Below are 7,886 nucleotides of genomic sequence, written 5' to 3'. Positions count from 1 at the left end.
ATAGATAGATAGATAGATAGATAGAATCGAACCGGATCATTTCAGACAAACGGATCGAGGACACTCCCCCCTCCTCCTCCTTTAGTATTTCCGGGGAGTTGAGCGCGCGGCTCCGGACGCACCTGGGCAGTACGCGCAGAGCGTCGGTGAGCCGCGTGCAGCCTCCCGGTGCTGAGTCCCGCGCGCGCACTCACGCCTCACGCCGCTGCCTGTGTGATGGATGGAGGCTCCACGCGGGCTCGTGGTCGTGTTTGAACATGTGAACAGACTTTTGTGCAGGCTCCGGGCTGGGGGGGTCAGCTGAGTCCCGCAGCACCTGCGGGGAGAACTTACGGAGGAGCGGCTCGGGGACGGATGGACGGGCGCGCGCGGATCTGTTCTGCGGTGAGTGCGCTTGCTTTTGGATTCTTTTTTTGGAAAATGTTTTTCAACCAAAGAGCGCGCGCGTGTTTTCTTATAATAAAGTCACAATTAACACCCAGGAAGACCTACAGGCAAATGAAGCGCGTGACCTGATCCCTGCTTCCTGTAGAATCCTCATTTATCTGCTGCGTCTGATCCAAATGACCGTGACAGCATGATGGAGCAGCTGTCTGCTGGAAAGATGACTGTGATCAATGAGGATCCGGCAGGACAGGCGCTGCTGGTCTCTGAGGATGAGGATGGAGCTCCCGGGCTGCAGCCTCACTGGCAGCTTTCAGTTCCAGCTGAGGAACTCCTGAACTTCTGACGGTGTGAAGTTCCAGAGCGGGTGTAAAGTTAGGTCTGCGCAGACACAACGCAGGAGGCAGAGATCTGCAGGAGTCATGGCTCCAAATGAAACAGGGGGACCGAGCGGGGTCGTTCCTGGTCTGCAGCAGAGAGCTTCACGGTCTCCTGGCTCTGCTTCTGTTCTCAGAATGTTCTCAGAATGTTCTCAGAATGTTCTCAGAATGTTCTCAGCTCGACAGCTTTGACAAGAGTATACGCACATTTTCTCTTTTTGTAAATCAATAAAGATAACACAAACATGAACATCTTTTACTTACCTTTCCCGTCCAAGCTCAATGAAAACCCACGAGGGGGTAAATGCAGCAGGAATGCTGCAGTTCCTCAAATGACCACTGGAGGCTGGTTGCAGAAAACAGAAATGTCAATTTAAATCTGATGAAAAAGTTTAATTTTATGCTAAACATATTTACATGTTTACATTTGCTGCTACATTTATTGTCCTTTTTGGTTCATGATAAGTGTTTGTGTTTACACATTTAACTTATTCATTCGGAGTTGAGAGCTTGATTTTGTGAATTGTTTTGTGTTTTATTGAGGTGTAGACCTGAAGATGGAAACATCATAATACTTATAAACACTGTCTGCTCAGTCATCCATTTTTGAGATGGGGGAGCAAACTTTGGTCAATATGCCCCTCCCAGTTTAGACTTAATTTTTTGCTATAGACTAGGGTTGGATAAATCAATTCACAGATTCATCGACCCAACTCAGGCAAAACATCCCCGTTTTTCCTTGTCAGTGTCTGCTGGTAGTCCAGTAGGAACTTGTAAAAGTTTGGTGAAGTTGATGCTGACGAATAGCTCACAGTGGAGGTGGTAGGTTTGACATCCAAAGGTTTCTTTCTAGGAAAGTTTTTTGTTTGTTTACCAAAAACTCCCTGCAGGTGTGAGAGCTTCAAGTGAGCTTCCAGAGGTGTAAGAATATGGAAAGAGATAAACCGGCGTTATTTTAATATTACTGTTGTGTACCTCTGCTGATTTTTGATGGATTATATTTATAAAATCAATTGTCTTCATAGGCTTCAATGTTGGGTTTGACCAGCTCATTGGCATCGTGGTAGAGTGTCCGCCCTAAAGCTATGTTCACAACGTGCGTCTTAGCGATCATTTCCAATGAATATTCTACAGGGTTCCTGCGGGATCTGAGAAAGTCTTAAAAGCATTGAATTTATGAATTTGGAAATAATACCTTAAAAAGCCTCTGGCTTTGAAATCTGAGTCTAAAAAATGTGTTGTGGTTTAACTTTAATGTTTATTTTTTATATCACATTATTGCTCTGAAATTCAAGGATTTCCTTTTCTGCCAGTAATGCTGGTAAATTGATATACATGGTCCTAAAGGGTCTTAAAAAGTCTTAAATTTAACTTGAAGAAAGTCAGAGGAACCCTGTTATGTAACCTTGCATAAATGCACATTTGGGCTTCCATGTTCAAAACTCTCACATTTACATGTTTGTACTCAAGTTTCTACAACCTTTTTTGGACTCTGCGTATAAAACGCATGGTCATGAAATGCACGTTGAACTTTAACCAGTCAGGGACTCAGATTTAACAGTGATGTATAGACAGCTGTCACATGTCACTCATCCCGTTTGGGGTCGCCACAGCGAATCAGCAACCACTGCTTCACATCAGTGATCTGGCAGAGTTTTTGTGCCAGATGTGTTTCCTGACAAAAACATGTATTTGAAGAGCACTGGGGAACTCGGTTAGGCAGCAGCATCTAAGGTCTTGTCTAGGGACAGAATCTGGATGATCGGCAGACACCCCAAGGATTGAGCCTAATCCTTGGCCCACTGAGCCATCCAGCTGCAGTGGTGTATGGATAGTGTCCTTAATTCAATGAAGTACCAACCGTTGGAAAATGGATCAAGGAGAAATGAATATTTATGGTTTTTGCCCCGCTGGACTTCTATGACACCAGCCTTTCATATATCAGAATAGAGCAGTGAAAGAAAAAAACCCGGAGCAAGATTCACCAGATTTACTCTACTTTGACATTTCACACCAAGGCTTTTCCAACCAACCCTTTTCACGTGACATCGCCGTCAGTGTGTAGAGTTACTTCTGGTTTACGGGTTTAGAACGACAAAGCTGACAGCTGAACTCTGTTTAACACAATTTTACATAAACAATAAAATATAACCTGACCTAATGTAATGGGAAATTGAACAATATTTTTTTTATAAAAGTCCTATCCCAGTGAACATTTCAATGTGGGGCCCAAATGGTTTACCTTTGGGCTGAATTGGTGGGCCCCAGGTGGGTTTGTCCACGGGTTCCATGGGGGCCCCATGCATCTGTGTTTGCCCATACAGGCTTGGGTGGGGTCTCAGTATTCTGGGTCGCTGGGCAGCGGAGCTCGCTAACATGCTACGCTCTCCGCCGGGCGGCTGGTTGGCGTAGGGACTCAGACCAATTCAGTCCAAAGGTAAACCATGTGGGCCCCAGATTGAAATGTTCGCTGGATCTAACTGTATTTATATTTCCTCTCTTAGGTGGTTCACAAATCAGAGTACAATTGTCCGTAGTCCTGCCTCCAGAATGTTACCCCCAATTCATGATGATATTAAACAATTCAGGGATTATTTCTCTCTGACATCTGAGTCACAGTTAGACAAAAGTTACAAGTACTTAAATGAATGCTACATCTTTGATTATGAAGGTAATTACATTTTTTTTTTCAAATTTATGCTAACGCTAGCATTAACTTTGGCTATGAGACGTGAAGCTGCAGAAGTTGCCTAAATTTCCGTGCTCCCAAAATCACTGAAAACAGAGCAAAAGTCAGACAATTTCATCCTGTCTCATTTTAAAGTAAAACTTATTACTGTTGCAATGTTTTTTACTGCCGTCAGTGCGCCGCTGTGTGCTCTTCTGTGGTTCTAGCATTGCTCCCCTTTGCTTTTCTTCATAACTGTGTATTTGTGGGAGAATAAGGTAAAAATGATCAAATTAATGGACTCTATGCACGGAGCCTTGTGACTTATTTCCTGTTTCAAATAAGACCGATTATTTACTTCCGGTTGTGGCTATGCATCAACTTAGCAGATCTCTGTGTACTTTCCCTGGTAATGGTTTATATTCGTTATTTCTTACATTGTATGATAGTTTGTTGTAATGTGTACACACAATGACATCCTAAAAGGCAAAGTTTGTCTTATTGAAACACAAAACACTCAGTGCTCACAAAACGCTACCATGTACTGTATGATCATGTGAATTCTTGGGATGAAACATAGATATGTTAAAACATTTAAAACCTGTTCAACAGTAAACAAACTTCAAAGTGACTTTCAAAATACTGATCGTACTCTCAGATAATGATGAGGAGCTACTGTCTTCTTCATGGAGCGGCAGCAGCGTGCGCTAACGGTAATCTCGCCTCTGTTGAGACTGATTCTACCTGACACTGAAAATTACATATATTTAGAAACACTTGGCTGGGGAGTAATTGAAACACAACTAACAGGTCATAAAGATAAAGACAGTGATACTCAGACATGTTTTTGTGCTATTTAGTGTTAGCCCAAATGAAAAGTGTTCACGGTATTCACATGTCATTTTCTAAATTCTAAAGTCAATTCTGAACTTTTTTTCTTGGCTGCACAGACCCAGAGGAAAAGTTAAGGTTTGGATTTTGGTTCCGGTTCAGGTTCATTCTCCAAATGGTTCCCGATCGCGGCCGGATCTGCAGCTGCGCTCTTGGTGCATGACAGCTAACAGGACTTCACTAAATACTGCGACCAGTAACAGCATTTAGCTTTAGATGCACATAAAATACGTGAAACAATGGAGGAATCTGCATCTTGACTGGACCTATTACATGTCGCCAACATGAATTTCCAACAGCTTTGGACCTTGTTGTACGTAAATATGTTTGAATAACATCAGCCTTACAAGTTACCTTCAAAGTTTACTGTGTGGGACGACAAATACAGTTTAAATGCTTTTTGCATTTTTATTTTGGAATATTTTGCTAGAAAAACCAACAATGTGCCTAACTTTGTTTATAGTAACTCCAGGTAGCTCCAAAAAAATAAACTCCAAATACGCCACTATTTCCATGTAAACAGTGGTCCACTGCCTCAACTGGAGATGACTGAGCGGTCATATAGCGAATGCAGAAGTAGTTTGTGCATGTAGCCCATTGGAAACTGCTGCCAAAAATATGAAAGTGACTATTTCTTCGTAGTGCGCACAGCCAGTGCTGAACTTTTTTCTCGACCACTCTTATTTTGAAAGCTAAAGATCCATGGCTTAATAGCTGCACATAAAATATTTGCAGTGCCAAACCATCTCTGTTTTTTTAATTATCCTCTAAAATATCCCATAAAGCAACAAATACTCCTTAAAACAAACGCTAAATGTAGCTTTGGAAGCAATTAAAATAAGTGCAAACATGCAGCAATGTGCATCTTCACCGTGTGTATTACATGTGGCCATCATGAATTTCCATCAGCTTTTGGGTTTGATTGCTTCTAAGATCTGTGTGAATAACATCAGCTAAAATAAAACCAGTTAGAATAATATCTGCTCAAATGAAGGATTGAAATCTTCAAAAAAACATTTGATATCCTCAAATATTGGAGGATATCATAAATTTGTATTTTGATCTGTGAGCGATTTAAAAGAGGAAAACCAGGACAGATAGGTAGGACATTTATGAAATACATATTGCAAACATTTTCCATTACAGTGGGTAAGTTTATATTTTTTTATTTACGTACAGTTGTGTTAAATAGAGTTCAACTGTCAGGTTTTCTGTCTAAACCCATAAACCAGAAGTAACTTCACACACTGGTGGCAATGTTGCCATTTTGTCTGACGTCACTGTGAAAACGGTCTATTGTAGGTGGCGGACATGTGCTGGTTAACTAGGGCTGGGTTGAAAAAATTGATTAATCGATTTAAGCTTTATAGATCAATAATCGATTCACAAAAGATATAGATCGATTTAGCACACACAGCTAAAGTGAACATCTTTATTTACTTACAGGCATTAATTTTACAAACTCTTAAGGAAATAATTTTTAAAGTAACTCTTTGTGGTCTAAAATTTTGTTTTTTTTCCCTCATACTGTTGTCTTCTTCTTGAATTAAGTGTACCTTTACAACACGATCACCACCTAGTGGCCAAACTGAAACGCCCTCCAGGAGAAGCAGAACAATGTTTCCAATGTTAATGATCTGAACATTTTAGTTAGAACTTCTCCTTTAGAGAATCCATGTAACACTGTATGATCTCAACAATCTTATTATTTTACTAATACATTTTACAATATGTGAACTGCATCAGAATAATATTTATATATTCAAATTAAATAATAGATTTTTAATGTACTTCTAAACAAATGTGTATAAATGTGTTAACTTAAAATTGAGTTGAATTGAACAATCAGAAAATATTGGAATCTGTTCTTGTGAATCGAATCAAATCGTTTCTGGAAATTATAACCGAAACCCAGCCCTATAGTAAACAGTAAAACAGAGAAGAAGAAGCCCCCCCCTGCTTGTCCAGTGTGAACATCATAAGGTAAATGCACCTTCTTGAATGCGCGTCAAACGCCTGGTGTGTATGTAGCTTGGGACTGTGTGGTTATGCGTGTGAAAACAGTCATATAAAAGACTACAAAAAGACAAAAAATGCATAAAAGAAACCTTGAATTAATTAGCTCATCCTTCTAGGATAAGTGAGAAATGTTGAAGACTTGGGGCTTTGGTGCAATAGCCGGACTATCTAACAAGACCATTAAAGACAGGACAGGACCTGCAGGTGAGCTATCAAACGTGAGTGTTTATGGCTGCTCCTCTATCGTTGTGTTCAGGAGGGCTGGTAAATTAGTGGATTTGTGCAGAATGGAGCTTTAAAAGGACCTGCAGAGCTTTCAGACAGGAAGTAAAAGCTGCCCGACCTCTGAGCCACGAAAACTGTCTGCTGACACTAAAAGGACCCACTTATCTAAAATAAATGTTTTTGTCCTGAAAGTAGTGGACAGCCCCTCTACAGAACTGTCTGATCCCCCCCACACACCCTCAACTCTTTAAAGAAACTCTGGCGGTGCTGCTTCAGCCTCTCAGACTGGCGCCGCTTGGTTCACTAAAAGCAAATGCCCATGCTGCACATCACTGTGGGTGAGAAGGAGTTTAATAATGGGCTCTGTCACATTTATAATTCATACAATAGAAATCCATTTTCAGCTTTGAACAGCAGAAATCAAATCAATATAAAAGCATCTCTGTAGGAGACAAACTGGACAAAATAATCAGTTCCTGTGACTCATGGTCTAATGGGTGCTCTCCATCTCCCCCCTCAGAGCCGTACATATGTCATTATTTTATAAGAAGAGCTCTTTCCGTGATTATTGCACTTCAACAGACCTATTTTGCGTCATTTCACGTTACGAAATCTTTTTTCTTCTCTGATTGCTGAAACAAGAAGCAATGTAAGGATTCAGGATCCAGCCGGAGCAGACTGAAGTTCACAGGGATGGAGATGAAATGAGTGCAGGAAGGCGTGTGACAGTCATGGATGCTCTTATGCAAACACTCATGTAAATGCAGTTTGCTGAAGGACATCCAGGATTCAAATGATCTGCGTCTGCGTCAGGATTTACCGTAGAGAGGAAAATTAAACTTTTCTGAAAAACATAGTCACATCCAGACCTTCCGCTGAAAAAATGACAGATTTGGCACCACTTCTCCTCTCAACTCATAATAAGTGAGATCAGACAACCTATCAGGTTCCAAGCGACACCAATCCAGATGTATGAGGCTTTGGTGTCAACTGCCCTTATGGGCGGATACGAGCCATCTGCAGGTGAATAAGAGGGCAAATCTGTGTGTCCTGCAAGAAATATCAAGATCATAGACCACTCACTGAACCTGTAGGGGAAAATTCTATTCAATTTTATTTATATAGTGCAAAGGGGTTCACGCTGGTGATTTTACAGAGGCAGAAGGTCAGTTATAAAATCTAAACAAAAGATAAAAACTAAATAGCTTAGATAAAACTAGCTATCCCTGCCCTTAGACCAGGGGTATTCAAATCCAGGCCTCGAGGGCCGGTGTCCTACATGTTTTCCAACCAACCTTCCATTGAAGCTCCTTATTGGC

At 41.1% G+C, this 7,886-nt stretch overlaps 1 protein-coding gene across 1 annotated transcript in view; it reads left to right on the top strand.

Moving 5' to 3' along the window:
• Positions 1-103: 103 nt before the first annotated feature.
• kcng2 (potassium voltage-gated channel, subfamily G, member 2) overlaps positions 104-7,886 on the top strand; it is a 39,090-nt gene continuing 31,307 nt past the window's right edge. Inside the window, exon 1 of the mRNA XM_024257941.2 lies at positions 104-384. The gene's annotated coding sequence lies outside the window, so the exon portion shown is untranslated. The remainder of the gene's footprint in view (positions 385-7,886) is intronic.

This window comes from Oryzias melastigma, linkage group LG11 (genome assembly GCF_002922805.2).
Source record: "Oryzias melastigma strain HK-1 linkage group LG11, ASM292280v2, whole genome shotgun sequence".
NCBI classification, from domain to species: Eukaryota; Metazoa; Chordata; class Actinopteri; order Beloniformes; family Adrianichthyidae; genus Oryzias; species Oryzias melastigma.
Note: the sequence above shows the minus strand (reverse complement) of the source record. Positions and strands in the feature narration are given on the sequence as shown.